We start from the raw sequence: 23997 nt of genomic DNA, 5'->3' as shown, positions 1-23997 counted from the left end.
TAGCTGTGGCTTTTCTCCTTTTTTTCCTAAGCACTAAGATAGTGTTCCTCTGAAAGAAATCTAAATTTTCTGCAGTCTATTCCTTGTCACGTCCTTTGTCTTGGAGCCTCTTGTGTTTAATTGAAAATTCTCTTTTGGTCCTGATGTCTGTTCTGTGTTCCCACTTTCTAGTGAGAGGGCAGGATGGGTCAGTATTGAGAAGCAGCAAGAAAAGAGGAAATAGGGGGGAAAAAAATCCTGAGTGCTTGGCTAGAACACTGTCTTTAAAATTCAACATTTAGAATCCTGCCTGCAGAACTGCAGCAGCCATCTCTGTATGTGATGCTTTACAAAAGCTGCCTAAACATTTTCATAAAATCAAAAACCACATTTTTTAAGGTCAATCTTGCATTTGGGTGACTAAATATTGTCTCGTGATGAGGCTGTGCTGATTCATTTTCAACAAAAACACATTGAGTTTGCAAATGTTATCATAATACTCCTGATTGAGTGATATATTTTCAGGAAGAAGAGTGCAATAGGTGTGTCAATCTGCTAGTGTCGACACTACATATAAACTTAATGAGTTACCCAGAATGAAAAAACATCATTAATTCAGAGGAAAGAGGTTCTTTCACCAACTTAAACAAACAAACAAAAAAGTTGGAAAAATCTCGAAACTTACAGAATGACATCTGCAAAGATGACAGGTGTGTGACACGGGGATAATGTTAACAAAAGGATGGATTTGTCAGAATTGAGCAATTTTTAACCTCCAGAATTATCTAGAAGAGAAAGTGGAAGTATTTGGGAGTTGTTAGGGTGAAATTTCGAGTCTACAGAAGAGGGGTTAGACTGAAAGAAATAATTATTTTTGATTTTAAAAAAATTGCAAGAGCCTGCAATTTTCTTTCTAGAGATGAGGAGATCACGGGAGGAGTTGTTTGAGGCAGGGAACAGGAATGCCAGGGGTTCCTGTGAGCTCTGGTGGCCTGCAGGTCCTTGGGAGGGCACGGAGCTCCACCTGCTGCAGCAGCACTGCAGCCTGGCTGCCTTCCTCCCACCTGCAGCTGCTCCATCCCAGCTCTCAAACATCACCATCATCATTCCCACAGAAAACTTTCGGGTCATTTCCTTATGTAATCTCACTTTATTATAATGTCTCCTGTATTACTTTATGATTTTTTTTTTAATTTATTGTTTCTCACATATGGAGCTGTACAAGCTTTTTCTTTTTTTTTTTAACGTCAGGAAATGATCATTGCAACAGGCTTGATGCAAATTAGATGAGCTATAATAAAAGTCTTCTTAAGTTGAAGACACTTTAAGTTGAAGACACTAAAAAAAAACCCCACCAACACCCAAGCTGCAAAGACTGTTCAGATTGTCACAATAATGTATTGTTGAGTTTAACAAACGAGACACTCCAGCAGTGTTCTCTGGCTTTATAACTGCACGGCAAATTAAAAAGAGAGAGTTCTACTGTTCTATAATTACGTCCCATTTTAAGCTCGGATTGCACCTTTCCAATTCATGCTGCTGTAATGACAGATAATATTGAGGAAAAGAAGTTTTTCCCTTCTGTTTCCCGAGAGGAAGGCGACGGAATCACCCCCTCAGGGCCTGAGGGAGGGCACGGAGCGAGGGATCCCTCCCTGAGGGAGGCCGGGGCGGTCACAGCTCTTTCCCCTTCCTCTGGCAGAGCTCGCTGGCCAGAGGCAGGAGAAAAGGAAATATTGAGCCTGAGAGAACAAAATTGCGATCTTTGTGGCGTTAAACACCTAAATAATTGCGGTTAAACGTCTCCAGCCTGTGCCTGTGGTCGCTGGCGCTTTCCCGCCATTGAAACCTGAGGGCTCCGTTGCTGCCCACCCTCGGCCCCTCAGTGGGGAGCAGGCCTGACAGACTCATAATTTGTATTAATTGTGTCATCAGGGAGAACTAATGGTACCTGGCTGCTGGCAACACTTAGCTGCTTCTGGAAAACAAAACAGAAAAATGGGAAAAAACCAAGTAGGTGTCATTAACAGAGCAGACTGGAAATTCCCTGTTCCTGGAGTATCCAAGTCAGGCTTCTTCTAATATTTTCTTTAAATACAAGGTGTGTAATTAAAAAAAAACAAAAAACAAAAACAATCCAAAAAAACCCATAACAGAATAAGCAGTTCTGTGAGTGTCACTCTGTTCCATGCTGTTTGTGGAGCAGAGGTGATGAGAGGGCTGGCACAAGTTCATGGATTTTGGGGGTGTTGTTACATTTTGTGCTGTGGGATGGGGCTGAGAAGGAGCTGTTCCGGATTACAGATGTGCCAGGGAAGACAGCCTTAAGGAAATGGTAACTGAAAAGGAGAAAAAAGATCAAAGGATGTTCAAATACTTAGAATTTATTGGATTTTCGACTGAACTCTCAAAAGCCATGTCCCCTGATAAAAGTTGAATATTACTCAAAATAGGAAAACTTCAGTTTTTAAAACCAATTTGCTTCTGAAGCAACTTCTCTGAAGGTGTTCCACCTGCAAAGTCTGTTCCATCCATCTGGCACCTTCCTACCTTCAAAAGTGATGTGAAATTTAGGAGGGCTTATCAGAGGAAATCATTATTTGTCTTTTAGCATTATTTATGGGTAGATTAGTTGTGTTCATGAGTGTACAGGAATGCAAACATTTATGTTTTTATGCTGGAAATAATTTTTAAGTGCTTTGTCTAATAACTAATTTCTAAAATCCAGTCTACTTTTGAAAGCCTATTTCCACAGATTAAGACATTTAATATTCTAAACCTGCTTTTTTTTACAAATTGTTACAATAAATAACTTTGATCCCTGGGGAAAAAGTCAAATTGTGATTATTAAATTTATGTAATGACAAATACTTAATTTTTATTTTCCTTACACAGTTCAGTGTTAGAGACTCTCCATGCTGAATGTGTCCAGTAATCTCTGATTGGCATTTCCAGCAGGTGAAGGCTGGGTACCCAAGCCACTGCTCCTTACATTTTGAACCTTTGTTCTGCTGAAATCTTAGATAGGAACATGATTCTTTTAAAACTTTTGTGCCTTCTTAAGTCAAGATTCCAAAAAGCATCATGTTCTCCATTTTTTAAAGTACCTGAATGTTCTCAGGCTTTGCTCTGTTGTGCAAAAGCTGCACAGCAGAGCATGTGTTCCAGCCACAGCTGTCAGTCTGCTGGGCCCCTTTTTTGTGCATTTGCTCTACCTGGAGTACATGGACACAAATTCTGAGGGCCTGGAGCTTTGGATTGCTTGGAATCAGTGAGTGAGTCCTTTGATCTAAAACTAGTGCAGGAAGGAATTACTGTTTTCATGGTCTTTTTAGCCTGAACTCCCGACACAGCTGAGTGATCTGAAGTATTTTTTTATTAATCTACCTATATAATTTTTTTTAATAGGCAGGAATATGTCTTTTTTTTTCCACTTGAAGAAACTGATGGTTGAGGGAGTTCCAAAATTGTGCTTGTGTCTGACTTAAGGGCTTTTTATGGGTCTGTGCCTTCCTTGGGGGTGAAAGCACAGACCTAGAATAGAGGTTTATGACAGAGTGTACCTTCAGGGAAAAGCAGCTACAAGTAAGTAATTTTCTATTCCCAGGTTTGGAAATTGGATATTCTTTTATGTCAGACACAGTAGTCTATATAATAGACTCCCAAGAGAAAAGTTACATTTCTTAAGCATTTAAGCATAACAATTTATAAAGCATACATGCATTTTGCACAGGTACTTCCTATGTGAATCTATTTGTGCACCAAAGACACTTCCTGGCATACAAAGTTTTTCTACACCAGACTGGTGGAGACACTTTTGCTCTAGTTTGCATCTCAGTGGAAAAATTTATTTGCACCACTTTGTTTTGAAAATTATCTGTAACTTTTGTAGTTTGTTAATCCATGAGCACTCAGAGCAGCCATTCTTTAAGTCCAGGCCATTGAACAAGCTCTTCTCCCTGCCTGGTTTTGTAATGAAGGTCGTGGTTGCTCAACTTCCTGCAAAGTCTCTGTCAAACTTGAACTCAGACTTGTTTCCATGCTGGTGAGATGACACAATGCTGTCACGGGTGATGACCAGCTCAGAAAATATTTGGAACCCTGAGACTGCACATACCTTCTCTGTGCTGAGCTGTCCTTAATTAATGCTGTAATGTTTATTTTCAATTTGGTGACTTTCAGTCTGATCCACAGGAACCAGGGAAGATGCTCTTCCCCTTAGAGAATTTGGAATGGATCTGAGTCAAGGGAAGGAACCCAAAGCACACAGAAACTTTAGTCAGCCAGGGCTGTACAAGGTTTACATTCTTTTCCTAGAAACCATCTTCTATTGCCACTAGACACAAGAAACCTCCGGTCCAGCAGGACATTTCTTGTGGTCTCATTTCAATAAATAAATAAACATTAGACACCAAGCAGACGAAACAAAACACCCACACACAGCAGGAGTCTGTCGAGAGGGGCTTTGGCAGAGTAAACTCCCATTCAGGCACTGGTACTCTTCATATGTAAAGTGTGTTGTCACCCAGGTGTCACCATTGCCACTGCAGGTGGTGCCTAACCTGACAGCCCTGAGGTTTCATTCTGCTTTTCTGTGGCACTCACAAGTCCTGCTTGCACTCCAAACTTGCCTACAGAGACCACTCACTCTGTTTTCTCAGAATTACCTTAAACACTTGCTAAACTGCATAATAAGCCTAGGAGGTGACTCGACGGTTTTCTAAGTTTTTCTGGAAACTTCTGACTCCCATCAATGGATGGGAGAGTTAATCTAAGGAAAGAGATTCATTTGCAATTGAACAGCAAAGAGTACAAAAAGATGATTTACATCTGGCAGGGTTTAGTTACAGCCTGCTGCAAATAAAACTGACAAATTACCCCTGCCAGCCCCAGCAGGGTACAAATTACATGAGTGTTTACAAGCTTCTGAGACTTTAAGTCTTTGAAGAGCATTCACTAGGGGGAAAAAAAAGTTGAATTAAAGCAAGCAGCAATAAGACAGACATCTATATAAAGGCTTAATAATTAGGTTAAATCTAAGCAAATGTGGCAGTCGAGACAACGTGGGATATTGTAGCAGCATAAGTTGGAGAAAAATTGAGCTCTTGCATTGTTTGAGATTAACTGCATAGAAGTCAAGGAAGTTAAACCAGTTTCTTTGCATGTACTGCTGTAGAGAAACCAGAGCTTTACATTTCACAATAAAGTGAAATTTAAGTGGTTTAAATGTTCCCAAATTTTTATGTGAGAGCAATTTCAAAATTTTATACCATTTACTTGTGGTAACATTAGATTTCACATACTTCCCTTTCCCTTCTCTGCCCCCAATTATTTTTATTATTCACTTAGTCAACTGAATCAGTTTTAGTGGATTTTCCCTTGATAAACTTAACTGAAAATAGTAATAAACTGTAAACAAAATAATAAATCCTATGTATTTTGAAGGCTGGATAAGCCATTTTAGTAAAGCATGACTTGGTTTTGCCATAAATGCACTGTTAGTTATGTTTGCCTTCAGTCATTATTCTCTGCTAAGTTTCAGAGGGATTGTCTCCTTGAGGACAAGTTAAAGTTCTTTTGATGATAACCTGCCAAAGATCACTTTACTTCTTGATCTACGAGTTGCAGGTGCTTGGAGCTTGCTTTTGGTTGCTTTGCATTCTTTATTTTCAAATTAGTAGGAATAGAAATAGCTGCAAGTGTTCTGTAGGATGCAACTTCCCCTCATTTAATTGCTATTAAAAGACCTGCTCAGCTTAAATAATAACACATTGATTTGTAGGCATTTAGATGAAGCAAGATGGAGTACTCATTTCAATGCAAGTTACAGGATTTTTTACACATAGGTAATATTTGTTCTTACTATTTTAATTGAATTATTTCTCTTTTTAAAATCTTATTACCACTCTCAAACTTTTATGAATGCTAATCTGATAAATCTTATCATGCCTAATACTCAAGTATGTGCAGGCATTGTCCTGTTCACCTCTGCAGCACTGAGAGGTATTAGGTGGATAAATATTATTAATCTCATGGCTAAATTATGGAAGTCAAATTGGGGGTGTAAGATTAATTGTCACTTTTACAGCTGCAATTGGAACTTTGGGTGTCTCAGGGAAGTAAATACCCAACTCACCTTACTAATTCTTCTGTACTCTAGTGCTGCCTCTGCTTCTCTGATTTTATTTCTAATTTCAAAGTTGCCCTACTAAATTAGAATCTCCAGGGAAAGACTTTTTGTGAGCTGCAGCCCATTATTCTGGGGGAGTGCAGTTGTTCTCTCTAACAGCTGGACTGTTTAGCCTGATTTTACTGAGGACATTTGTTTCCTGGGCCACATTATGAGAAATGCAGACTCTCCTTCCACTGAATTTTTAATGGTAATGCAATCTGCAAAATTATGTTAAATGTATATTTTTAATGATGTGAATAGATTTGATCTTAATGTGTTTTGGTGTCATCTTTTAGGACATATTTAATGGACTGTGGTCCTTTATGTACATTATCAGCAGAATTATCTGTTCAGTCCTGACCAGACCTGTCCTCCAACCCACAGAAGACCGTGGTTTTTGTGAAACTGTTCTTGGCTATAAAATTTGGGTTGTAGAATCCCTTTTATTCCTGATGCAGAAGACGGAAAGAGCCCAATTTAATTTTAATATCCCAAGCAGAGTTTGAAGGGCTGGTAAGCAAGAAACCCCCTACCTGTTAAACATCCCTTGGCCATCTTCTAGTCCCACAAATTTAACTTGCAGCTGCATTCAAAACTAAGTTCACGTGCCTGGGTGGAAGCATTGTCACAATGAAATCATGTTAGCCATTCATCTTAAGGGTTTGTTACTTTGGCTAAATCTAGAAAAAAAGAAACAGTAAGAATGGCAAAGAAATCAAACCCCACAGACATTTTAACCAAATATTGAAATAGGAAGTTGCAGGAGAAGATAATTTCAAATAAGAATGAATGACTATGCTGCTGGTTTGGATCAAAGGCCATGTCAGCAATGCTTCTTGTAATAATTTCAGACATTAAAAAAGGAGAATGGAAAGTGCAAGAAATAGAGAAGAAAACTGGAGTTTTCTTCTCCAGGGCAGCAACTTTTAATCTCAATTAAAGCAGTCAGGCTAGCAGAGCAGCATGCTAATACTTACTACAGAGAGTCAGTGAATACAAATGACCTTTGTGGATTTGGTTTTTGCTGCTTTTCCTCCTGATTGAAAAGGACACCCAGCAGTTGTCTTAATTGGATGTTAATTGATACATATTCACAGGAAGTAGAGTCTGTGATCTTGCAGCTTGTTTGTATGAAAGAGTATAATGGAACGAAGTGTGAGGAAGTTTTTTAAATGATCACAGTGACATAGCAGAGTAGTAGGAATTTTAAAATTATCTCAGAAATGTTTGAGGAGTCATTACCGGAACAGACTTCGTTGCATTCACACAGCTTTAATATTCTGTCTTACACATTAAAAACATAATTAAACTAAAGATAAACCTTATAATTATGACCTCATACCTCCTGTCAGTAATATTCTCTTACAGTTTCTTGAGTCCTCATGATGATATAAAAGAGGATGATGAGACAGGATGCAAACTACTCATCTTTCAAAACTATCAGTCACTATTCCCAGGTATGAAGTGTTCCCTGATGATGGGCACAGTCACTCCAGGAGACCCCTGTTCCCTCCTGGACATCCTTCTACCCCTACACAGCATGGAGACATGGGAAGGAATTTGCTTAGTACTTCCCAGTGTTGGATTCAGTGGGTTGAATACAGTGTGGCAGGAAAGACACCACCTTTGTCCTTGAGCATTCAAATATCTCTGGCTTTGAGCTAAGAATTATGTTTTCATTTCTATTGCTATTTTTACTAGAACTGAGTAAACTCAAACAGCACAGCCCTTCAAAATGCCATTGAGCTCTGAGGGGAGATCTTGTCTTATTGCTTTGTTCCAGTGACACCTGTAAATGGATACAGAAATAATGTTAAGTAATCCCTGCTTGCATGAGGATGTACTGTATGAGAACCAAGAAAGTAGAAGTCTTTCTAATTAACAAATTGCAGAAGCATTAAGAACTGCTACACAGCAAGAGAGACTACAAAACTATTGGAAGCTTGTAGTGGTTAATCCATAAATAAAAGCAGGTTGCCATAAACCACTTCTGAGACCAACTCAGCCCACTAAGACCATGCAAGTATATTGGACATACTCCTGTACACAAAAAAATTGTATTTAAAATGAAGCATATTGTTTCCAATGAGACTGGCTGAAAACACCTTTTTTGTGTGTGTAACTGGAAACTTTGCAAGGACAGTCATCTAAGCACAGGTGCCATGTAAAAATGACAAATTGTGGTCATCCTCAATGCCTAAGAATTGACCCCTTTGAGCTGCAAGCCCAAAGGGGAAGTGTCTGTGCTATTCCATGAGCCAGCCAAGCTCTGCAAAGGGCACATGGAACCTCTGCATGGAATTAGCCAGAGTCAGGGAAATGCCTCCTGTGCTCCTGTTTCCCTGGGCTGTGCTGGTTAGATAAAGTGAAATGTCAAACTGCTGGAAGTTCAACAGTGTTCAACCGGCTGCTTTTTCTGGTTTAAATTAGGAACTGGATTGCTCTTTAAAATGGTTTAAGTTTCCTGAAGGCAGATCTCTAAAAGTCACTCTGCATGCAGAAAGCCCAGCCTCTCCTAATCCATCCTTTCTGCCTGGAACAACAGACTGACTGTAACCTGAAGAGCAGTTTCTCCTATTTCCTTTCCTGATAGTGGCTGTGGATCTCCCTTTAGTACAAAACCATTTCAGTGTGATTGAAATGGCAGCCTGTTCTGACAGATTTTAATGTGTTATTTTTGGAGTTCTAGTTACGACCTTGTCTGTCCTTACCTGTGAATCTGTCCCAGTGCTACTCTAATATATGCAGACAGAAGATGTTTAATGTTTAGGAGTGTGATAAGCTGGCATCCCTTAGTGCATATATTTGCTGGAAGGTACAGTGGAGTCTATAGGAACAGGCAGGAAAGCAAAAGGGAGAGCAAGGCAGTGCTGAGAAGGTGAAGTGTTTATCTGCCAATTTTAGTTTCCAGTGTATTTAATACTTTATAATGTCAGTTGCTTGGAAACCAGTGTTTTGTGCCCTTTTGCTGCTTGGCAGAAATCACTCTAATTGGCATGTTTCTAGCACTGTCACTGCTAGCAGTTTGCAGCATTTTTTTTTTTTCTCCAGAAGCAAAATTTTTCTTTTACATGAATGATGGCTCACATTAATTAGACAGCAGTCATGGGGAAAGACAGCCATTTAAGTGTATGGATGTATGAACCATTATCTCTATCATCAATCACTGGGAAAGACTGCTATTCCTATCAGCATTTCTGCCTTTCCAGAGGCTGTTCCTTTGAGTCTCAATTCCTTTCCTTTTAGGCAAAAATACTTGTTTATGTTTGAGATTTCTTGAGTGGAAATAGTTCATCCTTATTAGATTTCACTACTTATCTAAACACAACAGTGTAATTCCACATTTCTGGTACCCCAATGACACATTGTCACTGGATGCTAGAACAATGCTGACATGTAAAATGAGGTTTCCATTATTTAGCAGTAAAATGTCATTGCTCTGTAAATACCTTAATGTAGTAAAGCAAGACATTAAGTCATGAGAATTGTTTCCTATTTTCACATGAAAGTCTTGAAGCAGCATTATTTCCTGGTGGAGGATCAGGGTCCTCACTGAAATTCTGCTTAACAAGAAGCGAGTTTTTTTTGGTAATATGAACATAAAGTCACTATTGTACATTATTACAGCTAGAAAATGGAAACCCCAGAAATTGCCACGTGTTTTTTTTTTTTTTTTTTTTCTTTTGAAGTTTTGGTAATAGCTTACCCACAGCTTTTTTGAGAAAAATTTAAAGCAAAGCTCTGAAATCTCACAGGTCTATTTTTATGCCCTTCATCAATACAAAACTGATTTTTTGGTGCTGCTCTGGAAGTACTTCACCCACTCACCTTTGTTTATGTACTCCTCCTGAGACAGGGTTTCTGTAACTCCTAGAAGCCAAATGTGTTTGGGCTTCTCAGTGGTAGAGAACCTCCTCATTTTCCAGTGAGAGGTTCTGTCTTATTTCACAATGGAAGCAGCATCTGTGTTTTAACATCTTTGTAGTTAATTGAAAACCACTCTGAGACACTTTAAATATGCAGCACTACGTGAATACATCTACCTGTGACATCTCCTGTCACAGTGTGGGTGGTGTTTTGACTATTGAAGATCTTTATTTCCTGCCACACAACCTTCTGTGACTGTACCACAAATTTGCTCATGTCTTATTTGAACTTGTTTCTTGACTTATTTCCCAGTCAGATTTCCACGGATAATGTGCATCTTTCCCATTATGCAAATCCTGGTTTTGTTTTTTAAACAGACACTTGAGTACAGAATATTGTACTTATCTGCAGGAGAATAAAATGGGAATCAACATCTGAAACAATGTGGGTATTCCAGATTGTTTGTCTGTCTTCAACTGCTCCACACAGATGTTGATGTGCTGCTACTTGAGTTCCTTGGCAGAATCATCAGTGGTTCAGCCTGGTAAATGATCACAGATGTCTGAGTTTCTGGGGGTACCTGCATTTAATAGATTTTAAATGTCATTATCATCTGGTCTTCACTGAATTAAAGAAAAGTGGGTGGATGAATGTTTACCCATTTGGTTCTTAGTGTGTAATTCTTCAAGCATTGAATGGGAGCAGTCCCCACTGTGTTCCTGATTCCTTGTGTGGGCATCTCTAACTTGGCTGTGAACACCACTAAACCAGAATTTTAAATTAACTTGCCTTAGTATCTACATTTGAACTGTGAGTAGTTGCAAGCTTTTTCTGTCCACATGCTGAGCTTTTAGAGCATGGCCCAAATGCAGAGCTCAGTAGTAGGACTTGCTGGCTGAGGCTCACTGCCACATAAATTCAACTTCAGGGCTTTTGGTAATTTCAGAAATAAATTTCAGGATAATGTGTGTGCCCTGTAATAACTCACTGAATAATTTTAAAGTGAGCAATGCCCTAATTCTCCTTTACAGCAAGACTGCCTTACACTGCTCAGGAAAGGTGATAGAACAGTCCTAATACAAATAAATTTGGGACATACTGGCATGGATATAAATTACAGTGCTGAATGTAAGGCCCTGCAGTACTGAGTGAAATGGTCAGCAGCTCCAGTATTTGCTGATAAGAGAATGGAACTGGTGTAAATCAGTGTCACTGTTGACAGTTTACAAGAAATGCAGGGTTTGCTCTCCCATTGCTCTGTGCATGCTCTGTAAATAAGAAAAGCACTGTGTACATATGGATTTTATTTTACCTTGGCAATTCCTGCAGTTTCATAATTATTTGCTATTTAGCTGTTACAGCACCTTGTCAGAAAGTTAAGGGACATGGAAGAATTGTTTTAGCCCTTAGAATGCAGCAACAGCTCCACTGGAGTCTGATGTGTTCCAAAGCAGATACATTCAACATATATTTTGGGGACTGAAAGGATTTTAAAAAAAGTGTCCTATTAAAAGTGAAACAGCAGTGAGGGCAGTGGTGTGTAATCAATTGAAATCTGATTAATGCAGTGCTCCTGCAGAGAATTGCCATGACATCCTGAATCCTTCAGCTTGTCAGAACTTCCCTTTTACTATATGTTCAAAAAAAACCAGACCCTCCAGTACCATGGTGCCCCCAAAAACGGGTGTAGATTTCAAGTTTAATCCAAATGAAGTCAGCTTCCCGCTCTCCCTGCTTCCTTCACTGGATATGGCTTTGAAATCTTCAGGGTCCAGATGCTCACTGTCCTCATTTGAGATTTGTGATGGGATCACAGCTCATGATGGCACGGCTGCAAATGATGCAAAGTGCTCATTTAGAAGATTTGTAATGGGTTTTAATACAGTTTTAGTCTGCTCAGGAAACAGTTCAGCTGTATTTGCTGCAGTTTCAAAGTTGTTGCCTCCTGCCCTTTCTGGTTTATAACAAAATGGATTGTTGTACTACATTTTCTGCCACAAAAAATACTGACTGGCAATGGTTGAAGTTGCAGTGTGAATTAAATTGCACTTGTTTTTCACCTGGGAAGCTCCTCTCCAGTTTTCCACTCCTGCAGCAACTCAGGCAATGCCCAGCAGGACCTGGCCTGGTGCCCAAAGAGGAGCTTTTATGGCTCCAGCAGGGAATTGCTGCAGATGCACACTGAAATACTTTTATGAAAATAAAGGAAATGGCCTTAGCCTGTGCTCCCAGTGGCTTTCAGAGCAGTGACACACAGGTTTCATTTATATTTACAATTGGCTGTAAGCCTCTGGAAAAGGCTGGATTCTTTCTAACAGTGTCTGGAGCAGGAGATGTTCTGTCATTAGCGTTGTTGATATAACGGCTGATTCCATTAAAGAAAGAAAATTGAAAAAGCCATTTTATGAAATGGTGGCTAAAAATTTCCATTATCAGAGAAATACCTATGAATATATTGCTTGATAGCTACCTAATTACTTTATTTACTGCTTAAAATACTTTTGTTCACCAGGAATCTTCAGCCTTAGAGAGAGAATCAAGCTGGTATAAATTGTCTGCAACTCTAGCCTCGGGGAATGGGGCAGAGGGAGATGAGCAGGAAGAGTGAGAGGCTGAAGCACCTGGTGACACCAGGATTGCATCAAACAGTGGAGCAGCCAAGGGCTTTGCAATTTTCTTCCCATTTTCCTGGCTAATCTGTTCAGGCTGGAGCCAAACCAGCTGAGCTGAGCAAGGGGTTGGCATCACATCAGTCCCTTAATAACCATCTCTCCCCTGAATTTGTTTCTGCACACCATAGATCTGACATTATCAACTATAAAATTTGATCTTCTGCAACAAATACAACCTTACTGTGATTCATTTGAAGGCACTGAAGATGACCCAGGGTACTTAAACAAGTAGAAACTATATTAAAAAAAAAAAAGGTAAATATCTAGCTTGTCCTTATCCTAATGAAAAAGTTTCTGACATTGCTATCACAGCTTCCTAATATTTTACTAGCATTTAAATGATAAGTAAGACAATTTAGTATTTCCTTTTATTTTTATGAGTAATTTCTTAATCAAAGGCACCAAGAATCCCAAATCCTAGCAGTAAAAGTTCAATTCCCCAACACTTGAATGGTCAATTAACTGATGACCTTGAGTCTCTAAAGGATTTACAGAGTAATTTAGGATGTGCATAGTTACACCAAGCTCTGAAAATACACTTGCAACCAATTTTCTGTATGTGCAGTACACTGCTGGGTCACTCCTTTGTGCATGTCTTTGACCCTTATCTGTAATAATATATTCCTGCAGAGAAAACTGGAATTATTCCACAGTACATTATTACTGCTCAGAAAAGTCTTTTAATGTTCATGCTGATAAAGATATTAATGTGGAAGAATTAGACATATCCTTTTGTCTGAACGGCACTTGAAAATCTGTGTTGTGACTACAGTTGACTGAAGCTCAATTACTTTAATAAATGTATTCCAAATTTCACCTTGATTACATTTGCATTTTAATGAAGGATTCTCGCCTACTTGTCAAATAGGCAGCCCAGCTAAATTTATTAAGTTATTGTATAAACAGGTTATTGTGATGACCAAATTTAAATGGAGAAATATTTGATGTCATATTCCAGCAATATGTGGTAAATCTACAGTGTAGAAGAGTGCATTGGTTATCTCTGTATTTTAATTTTGAGTTTATTTTACTGGGGGTTTTTAAACAGCCCATGAACCTTTAGGATTCATTCATAAATACCCCAAAAAATGAAATTATAAGTAGATATTTTGGTGTATTTAATCCAGATGGTTATTACAGCTCTTTTATATGTTGCATTGCTGTTAAATGTTCTGGTTTTTATTTCCTTTGCTATAGTTGAGAAGGAAGGAGGGAGTAAACTGCTCCCTTTGAGAACTGGGGAATTTGGTGCCTGAAATTACAGAATCACAGAATATGCTGAGTTGGAAGGGACCCACAGGGATCCCAGAGTCCAACTCCTGGCCCTGCACAGGACCATTAGCAACAGACCATCACCATATCCCATGCCCAAGAGTGATGAGCACCTCGTGGCCTTTGGGTGCTTTAACTCCTCTGGTAAGAAAAGAGAGTTATTACTTGTCAGAAAAACAAATGAGGCCCAGCTTTCAAGCCTGGATTGTGTTTAAAGGAATCAATACAGTTTGATGACACCGGATTCAAAAGTCAGCAGCACATTCACTGGCAGGGATGTGTCCTGTAGTGTGGGGTAAGATGCTCCTTGGACTTGGATCTGCTGCCACATCCTTACTACCATTTTACTCTGAGGCTGCAGAGTACCTGTGTGTCAAATCCCTTTCACTGCCATCATCTTTGCTTGTTCTGCTTCTATTATTTTTTTAACCTGTGTTGTTATTCCATAGGCAGCACAGCATGGTTGTTTCTTTATTTCCTTCTCCAGCAGTAATACCCTGCCTGCTCCCTCCAGCTCACTGACAGGCTACCCTGGCACCTTCCCTTTTCCTCAACACTGCAGCCTTCCAAGAGCATGTGGAATTCAGCAGTGAGCAGGCAGCTGCAGGGCAGTGACAGCAGAGCCCACACAGTGAGGCCAGTACTGCTAGAAATTAGAATTAGACAGGGTGGTTTTGAACTAAGGACTGGACAGAGTGATGCCAGGCTCAAGACATCCAATAGTTCTCCTGTGTGATGCTGAAAGAGATGAGGGAAAGTTCTCCCAGTTCATACTGGGGTATTGTTGTCCTTTGTTATCACAGTGCAGAGGGAGATACTAATGTTGAACTCTTGAAAATAGAAGAATGTGAAATCACCTTTAAAAATTAAGTTGGTGGGCAACAGAGAAATCAATTAATTTAATAGTGTGTGATCAGAGCCCTGCCCAAGTTATGATGATTTTTGGCAGGCTCCACCTCAGTTCTGTGAAGCAAGGTGGAGAATACTTTCATATACTTGGTCAGGAATCACTGAGGAGGAAGAGCACACAGAAAGCAGCCCAGCAGGCTTGGGGCACATGAGAAAGAGCTGAGCTCCAGCCACCCAAATATTCCTCTGATGTGGAGGAGTCAAAGGAACAAATAAACATGTAAGTCAGCTCAGAGGCCTTTGGGTGATCTGAGGGCAGTGATTTTCAAAAGCAACTGTTTCCAGTTTCTGTCATTCCTTGCTATTGAGGCAGTTCCCCTGGATGGACTTGAAAGGGATAATGCTTAAATTCTGGGTAAGTGAGAAGCTGTAAACTTGGCAAGCGTGGAGGGGAGAGTGCTTGAAGTGGTTTTAAAAAGAGGACCTTTAGAAGGCAGGAGGAAGGTGAGTGAACTCTGGAGAGGTTTCATAGCTACCTCAGAAATGAAGAAAAACCTGGTGAGCTTGTGCCATGCTTTTGTTTCCCCAGTGTGGGACCCCACAGCACTAAGAATAAAATAGAATTATACTCAGCAGAAGTAGCTGGGTTTCTTCATGCCTCCACACCTATTGCTTACAATCTTCTTCAGGTTTTCTGTCCATTTGATCACTGAATTGTCCTCAGTCCTTTGGCTCCCATTGCACCTCTAATGCCCATTGTAACACTGGAGTTGTCCTCCACCTGCCAGCCCTCACTGGGTGATGATTCAATCCTTGCTCAGCAGGACAGGGGGACTCTTCTGGAGGTTACAGACCTTTGGGGCTTTGGTGCCTCAAAAGCTCATCCGTCTCCAGCAGTCTTTGCTCATCACTTTGCTGTGGCTTTTGTGACTCCCAAGTACCACCTTCCTCTCATGAACTGACTCTCAACTTGGAAAACTCACTCTCCACAGTCATCAGAGATGCCATCATGCTCTAGTCATGAACTGAGACAACATCATGTAGCCATTAATAAAAAATAAGAAATAAAATCTCTCCTGAGAGTAAAAAAAAAAAACAAAAAAAACCAAAAAAAAACCCCAGCTCAAAAAACCAATCTAGCAGTACAGACAGGCTGAGTAATTCTCAGCAGAAAAGTATCATATTTACTAGAGTGACACTGAGTATCCAGCATTCTAAATGGTCCCTAATTGAACAGTTAGAAAAGGTGGGAAAGGAACAAAGTATTCCTGAGAGACAGTGTGATGGAAGGAGAAAACAAGTCAAAGAGACTCATGCAGTGAATGAGCAGTGCCCACAGCCTGTAAAAAGCTCAGCTTTCTGTTACACTGCTTTGGCCAAGACTCTTCTCACTGGGGTGAATCTTTTCAACTTAATATTTACTATTTCTGTGCTGACAATATGGTAACCCAGGAAAAACTGAACAGAATTTGAAGCACATCTTGAAACTCTGGCCTCAGGTATACAATGCTACCACCTCCAGTGGCATGATTCCAACAGAAAACAAGTGAAAACAAAAATGGAATGCCAGCAGTGTGTCAGCATCTGTTCTCAAACAAATCAGTCACATTATTTCCTCTGCCTCCAAATCTGATTTCACATAAATGCTTAATTACAAATAATAAGCAGTAGTATAAATTTGTGGATACAAATAATACTGTATTATAATTTATAAAGTACTGTAAGCATATTAGAAATAAATGAAAATTATATATCCTGATTAACATAGAACTATCCAACTCTCAATATTAATAAATGCTAATAAGTGCAGTCATTAACAATTTAGAAATGTATCTAAGTATTCTTTGAAAAGCTAAGAAGGGGAGGAGGTGTGATGAAAACTACACAGTTTTATTGGCTCTGCCTTCATTTCATATACTACTTTTTAAACTTCAGTCTTTCTTCTTTCCTAAGGAGACAGACACATAAGGAAGTCAGGAAAGAAAAGAAGAAGAAGAAAAAAGATTACTTTAGAGTGGTTTATTCCTTTTTATGCCAATGTCTGGATTCCAAACCACCCTGGAGCAAAAAGGTAAGTTTGAAGGAAGATTCATGTCCTGCCCTCCATGGTAGGACATGAGTGAAACCCACAGTGACACAGACCCATCACAGGTACACCCAGAGCTGCTGCTCAGCTGTTGAAATTGTATTCTGAGAATTTCAGGACTTGGTGGGGATACAGTCTGTCTTTACTGACAGCAACTGTCAAATTCTAACATTAAATGATTGAATCCTGAAGAGCACCTTGTGTGTGCACATGTGCAGAAGCACAATCATGTGTCATTTGCCTTGCTGACATTCACTCAGCAAGTTCTAAACTGCATAAGATGTTTTATGTGGTGTAGCTTTCAGGATTGGGCTCATTTTAACAAAAGGCTGTGAAAATTAAAATTCAATCAGCCAAGGTAAAAGTGGGCCTATGAAAGAGAGAGAGGAAAGTGCTTGTACCATGTTTGTTTCTCTGTACTTTGCATTAGTCACTAACACACAATCTGCTCTGTTCTAAGTTCATTAACCCAATTGCTCAGCAAATGTGTCTTTATATATTTACATGGTACAAGCTGAATGCCAAAGATAATCTTGGTTTGGAAAAAGATGAGCTCAACATTTTAAATTTGCACACTGTTTTTACTTAAATGCAAAACTTAGAAGCTCCTACAGAATCCAAAGCCCCAAGAATCCACAGTGTAATGGGATAAATGTCAGAATTCTCCAAAGTTTGAAAGCACTGGGCATGTCATCAAGATAAGCCCATTGGAAATTTCACATCCAAAAATATTCTTTGAGGACACAGAGTTATGTATCAATACTAGAAAAACCTTGAGAGATGCCTTGAACCCACTGGGACAATTAAAAGCTCCTGCTACAGAAATAATTGGATGTGTCTGTTTGAGCCCACATGGTGCCAGCTGGGCTTTTTCCCTGGCTAGAATGTAACATGTTGGTTTCTCCTCTTTCCACTGAACACCTTTTCCAACAGCTCTGTGCCACACACTGGCTTTTGGAAGCTTTGGCTCTCAAATCCAACAGTTTGACCCATTCCATGCTGACCTGCTGGAATCCAAGGGGAAGGAGCAGGGTGCTGGGAATCTTTTGTCCCTTGTATGTTGTTGTTTCTCTCCTTTCAAGAAATAATAACCATTTCAGTGGAATGTTATTAATTCAGTGCCATGCACCAGAAACAAATCCTGGATTGGCTTTGTCCCTGTGCAGTCAGCAGGGAGTGGTACAGTCAGACCTGCAGCACAGCATCCTCCTCTCTTATTGCAGCTTGCAGAACCAGGAGAAAATACTGAGATCCCTGCCAAATCTGTGTTTTCTTCCCTTTTTCTCTTTTGGCTAATAAATATGCAAATTAAATACATTTAGGAATAGATGTATGTATATTCCCACAGCCTTCCCTTGAAGGGTTATCCCACTGAACTCAACAGGAATTCCATATACATTATCATTACAGAACAAAGCCAGCTATTAAGTGATATTTAGTAGCTGATTTTATTCTATCAATTATGTATGACAGTGATGGGTATTTTGTAAAAGATCTCTTGCTTCTGAACTTTTATACTGCCAAAAGTAAATAATAATTTAGATTTTCAACATTTTTTTAGTCAATACAGTAATGTTGACATAACGTGTATTTAAATTATTCATGAGTGGTTGGTAAGAACAGTGAACAGTTTATGCTCTAACTTGCAGGATAAAGCTCTCCAAAACTGTTGTGTTTTCTGTCTGTGTTCTCAGCCAAGACAAAATGTGTCTGTGTATACCAGAGGCATAAGAGTAGCATTATGTAGAATTAGCCTGATAAATTGGAGGACAGAAGCTGTCCTGGTGTGTGTGGTGAATGGCTTTTTGACCCCTTTACATATGGGGACCAACCAATAGACTGGGAGAAAGGAGAGTTTGTCAGGAAGACTCCCAGGTACAGGCTGGCAGCAGATTATAAATGCACAGAACCCTGGATTTTCCCCAGGTTTTCCAGTTCTGCAGCCCCTGGTTCCTTTTGCCTCTGACCACTTGATAGACCTGACAGAGTCTTTAACTGTTGGCTCTCAATGCAGTTCACTACAAAACTACATAATCTTAAATCTTTTTGTTTCCTTCCAAGTCAAACTGGACCAGAAAGGCACGTTTACCATTTAGTACTACTAATTACTTTTTAATTGATATTTATATTATCATTATTAGGCTGACAGCATGCTCTGCTACACTCTAAATTACCACTCAGGAAGGAGATCTTGGAGCCATTTGTGGAGAGTTCTGGGACTGTTCAGGAGCTGTCAAAAAGGCAAGAAGAACCCTAAGAATGAAGAGGAGGCTAAAAAGAAAGTATTTAGGGTAAAAATATAAATATTTTAAGTGCTTTATCAGTTCCCATCCTTCCCATTCACCCAGGCTGGTTTCACAAGTAGTAAAGTTTGATAAAAAAGTGGTGAGATATGGTAGAGATCTGAAATGACTTCCACATGAGAAGCAGTTAAACAGACTGAGGCTCTTCAGGGCAGGAGAGAAATGACTGGAGACAAGGTTATGACAGATCTCTCTAATGTCATGGAGTGCATGGAAAAAAAGTGATTAGAGTGGTTATTCACAAGTTCCCTTGACACCAGATTTATTGCACACCAAATTAAATTATCTGGCAGAAAATTTAAAGCAAAGGGAAGTGTTTTCAAGCATGATTAAATTTAGGAAATCATTGCTACAATATATTGCTGGAAGTACATTCAAGTGCAAACACAATTTAACAGAATAGAAGGAAAAACAATTAATGGATTACAAGTACAACTGCCTTGTAGCCTCATACCCCAAATTCACAGATCTTCACAGATAATTTTGAGAGCACACACAACCCTAACCCACATGGGCACATGTTTATATTTCAAAGCTGGGAAAGTGATTCTGCAGCAGGCAGATAATCTGTAGATACAGCTGAGCGTGACTCCAACAGAAAGATTTCTTTTAAGAATTCATGACTCAATGCAAAGCCTTTTGTCCAGTGCTGCCTTTGCTTATACAAATGGGATTTTTCGGTGCTTGGTGGCTGAGTGAGGAGCTGCATTAGTGCAAAGGTTAAAATGTTACATCATGCTGACAGAGGTAAATGTTGAAGCTGCAGTGGTGGCAGCTGTGGTAGAACAACAGGTCACTGCTGAGGAAGTATCATTTATCACTCAGCCCCCACCCAATCACTCAAAGGTTTTACAGAGCAGATTAGAGTTCCAAGCTTGCTTTCTTCACCCCATTTTAAGAAAAATTAAAAATCTCATTTTCCACAGACAGGGAGTATGTGATCCAAATGTACAAAATGCAAGCTTAATTTTTCATGGCTCCTGTGTAATGAGCAATGTGTGCAGACCAGTTCAGATGACACACGTTTCTTTCACAATGCAAAGGAAAATGTGGGACTTGTATGAGAGATTAAACACTAACTGGATATTTTTTCCCCAAAGCTTTCCAGACAGCAGTTTAGCTTTGCCTTCTCCGTAAAAAATGTATTTTTTTAAAGAGGATATAAGTGTTTCTGCAAAGGATCTTCCTTATAAAACTTATTCCTGAATTTGGGACTTTTCTTTGAGGTTGATCAATGCCTCTTCAACTGATTTATCACTGTTAGATCTCTGCAGAACAGGTAAATATAGTACCCCATTTCACAGATGATTAACTAAGGCATAGAAATCAAAGTCAGGTGAAATTACTGAATCCTTCTTTGCTTTTTTTCTCTTTTCTAATTAATGTCTCACTAGCTCACAGCTATGGAAGTTAATATTTCAAAAATATTATTATTAATACAGACAAGCTTGATTTTTTGTCTTCAGTTCCTCCAGGTGGAGATGAATGAAAGGACTGGGCTCTTCCAAGCAGGGTTCTGACTTTTACCATGCAGAAATAGCTTGGGCTGCTATTTAACACAGCCACCATTCCTCTTCTGTATGCAGTGCTTCCCAAAAAGAGAGGAAAAGGACCTTTTGAATTTGGGGATTACAACTTCAAGGTGTTGTGTGCTCAAGGAAATGTCACTTATTACCATGTGGGACACACCAAGCACCTCGGAGGACGATTTAGGATTTGACAGCTAACACTGGGATTTCTGCCAAGGAGCCTGACAGGTGTTTTACTGCATGAGTGATTGGAGGGGATAAGACAGAGAAAATGGGTGTGTCTGTCTCTCCAGGGGATTGGCACCAAAGCAGCAATGAAACAGCAGTGGGAAGGACAACAAAGATGTTAATTTGAAGGAAAACAGTGAGTTAAATTGACTTTGCAAGTGTTCCAGGGATGGAGAAGAAAAGCATTCACCTTACAGTGGGAAGCAAAACCAGTAAAGGGTATTTTTGGAGAGAGATCTGCTCAAAGAGGGGGAGTCTGGAAACTGCAGCCAGTGAAGGACTGCTTGAGGGTGTCTGGAGTGGTGGTGGATGCTGATAAGGAGACACAGAGATGTAATTAGATACCTGATGGTGTTAAATGCATTAAATTCCACATGACATTTAAAAGAAGAATGGCAAAGTGATACAGTAGGTTTAGGAATTCACCAGGCTTGACAGTTATGCCACTAGCACAGCATGGCACTGAAAACAGACTTTCTTCATAGTTTGTTCAAATCTACCTTATTTTCTAATACACTATTTTTATAAGCATCTAATGTAAAAAGTATTTAGTGTCTTCTACTTAATGGCTGGGGTTTCTCACAGCTGAAAGAACAAAGCTTATCTTTTCAACAGTGATTAATGAATTGGGTGTATTTGTATTTGGGTACCTATCTTGAAACCTCTCTAAAAATCTGCTTTTCTTTGAAGAAAGTTTAACTTTCAGGAATACTAAGTTTCAGGTTTATTTAAGATGTCTCATTCAGGGCAGCATAAGTGCTGGAAGGGAGAGAGCAATCACTACTGAGTTGGCAAGATTTTACAGGATAGTTTTTGTCATCCCTATAGGTAAAATATGAAGAGGTGTCAGAAGGTGTCCATAAACAAAAAGGTGGTTAAGAAGGCTGGACTGCAGGTATGTTACCTGATGGGTTTCTGCATGAGGGAAAAGCAACTAATCAGAACAGAATGTTTATGCATCTTTCTTTCTTTTTCTTTCTTTTCTTTCTTTTCTTTCTTTTCTTTCTTTTCTTTCTTTTCTTTCTTTCTTTTCTTTCTTTCTTTTCTTTCTTTCTTTTCTTTCTTTCTTTTCTTTCTTTCTTTTCTTTCTTTCTTTTCTTTCTTTCTTTCTTTTCTTTCTTTCTTTTCTTTCTTTCTTTTCTTTCTATTCTTTCTTTCTATTCTTTTTTTCCCCCAAACAACCTAATTCAGCATTCAGTAAATTCAGATAATATGTGCAATTTTTTTTTGCATGGGTGGCAGAATAACCATTTTGCTGCTGTGCAAGCAGGATGTGCTTTCTGGAAAAAACTCCATAAATCTTGCCTTTGCAAATGGAAGAAATCCTGTGCTCCAGCAGCTTGGTAGAAAAAGCAATGTTCTATCTTATTCCTGTGGAATTGTTTCTATTTCCACCGGTGCTTTTTTCTGTAGTCTCTCTATAACATTTCCAGCCAACATGAGGTGTGTTCCCTCATCACTCAGCTCTGTGCTGGTTTCCACGGCTTTAAGATCAACATGACAAACCATTCTTACAAACAGACTTTGCTGAAGGTTTTGTTTTCCCCCTTGAGGTCAAGAGAAATAAATTTTATACCTGGATAGCCCCATCAAGTGTGCAATATTAAAAGGGTTTTACCAGCACCTGTAGAATGTCTCACATCCTGGAGAAGGCACGGTGTGCATTATTTTAAAGGTGGTTATGTCCTAGGGTTTGCTGCCAGAAGAACTACAAGGTGAACTTGCCATTCATTAAGGACCATGAGAGTGTAAAACCAAGGAAGCAGAGGCCCAGAAGGCAGGGTGAGGGCACAGAACTGGTTCTGAAGCACATCATGTGCTGGACAAACTCAGCCCTCTCCATGCAAAGCACTTGGCATGCAAATGTCAGGGAGCATTTTCTGACATGAGAGCAGCACAGGCCACAGAAACCTTGCAGCACTTTTAGTACATCCCAGTGCAATGTGAGGGCACTGCCCTGCCAGGATGTGACTGGAGTGAAAGATGACAGCAATCCAAATTCAGTATCATTTACCTTTTTTTTCAATACATCAAATTATTTTATAAATTTGAGTTTAAAAACCCCAGCTGTACATTATATTAAATTTTGATTTTTAGTGAGAATAAGAGGTCTTGCTGTATGCTCTGAACAACACCGGTGCTTGCCACAAAATGGTTACTACAGGATGTCAGTTTCTTGCTTTAGCTGTCCTGAAAGCTCTTCCATTAAAAGCAAATCCATCTCATTGCCAATATGAGGCAGAAGATCATGAAGAAGCTGCTTGATTCTTACATGACACCCCAGTGAGCCTTGAGAGGTAGGAAGAGATTGGTTTTTATAACTCTTGTAACACAACTCAGCTTCCTTTTGACCAGTTTTTGTTTTCAGGCCTTTTAAAAATGGTTATGTGATTTGACATTAAAATAAAAATATAGGAATGATGATGGACAGTTTTATGACTGTGTACAAAAATACATTACAGGTTAACTACTTACAGCAGTGTTTTGGGGCTATTTTTGAATGATTTTTTGGGCATATACAGTGGATATTTTTACTCTGGATATTGTAATCCTTTTCACACAAAAACTGAATAATAAATTCAGCCCACACGCAGTCTGCAGTTTGACTCTGAAGATTTTCTTACCTACAGCCTAAAGTTGATATAAAATGTAAACACTTTTAATATATTTGTAAAATGGGGATGTATACAGGATACTGCAAATGCAAAAGCTGGTAGTAATGCCCACAGGCAGAACATAAAATATGTTCTTCACATTCATTGTTTTCTGCCTTCCTTAGTGTCTTCCCAGTTAACTCTGCAGAAGTATGAGCATGTTTCAAACACAGATTGTTTTTGGTTGGTTGGGCTGGTTTGGCTTTTTGCAGCAGGCAGGAAGGGTGATATTGACAGGAATAACAGGCTCTGAAACAAATGAAGGATTTTGGAAGTGACATGGAAAGATTAAGACAGCTGGGCATGAGAACTGAAAGAGACCGTGATGAAGATGGACAAAACTGATAAGGAGGCACAGAACCCCGGGCAGCTTTGACTTTGCAGCA

The sequence above is a fragment of the Molothrus aeneus genome, chromosome 18 (genome assembly GCF_037042795.1).
Source record: "Molothrus aeneus isolate 106 chromosome 18, BPBGC_Maene_1.0, whole genome shotgun sequence".
Taxonomy (NCBI): domain Eukaryota; kingdom Metazoa; phylum Chordata; class Aves; order Passeriformes; family Icteridae; genus Molothrus; species Molothrus aeneus.
This window is presented reverse-complemented; position numbering follows the sequence as displayed.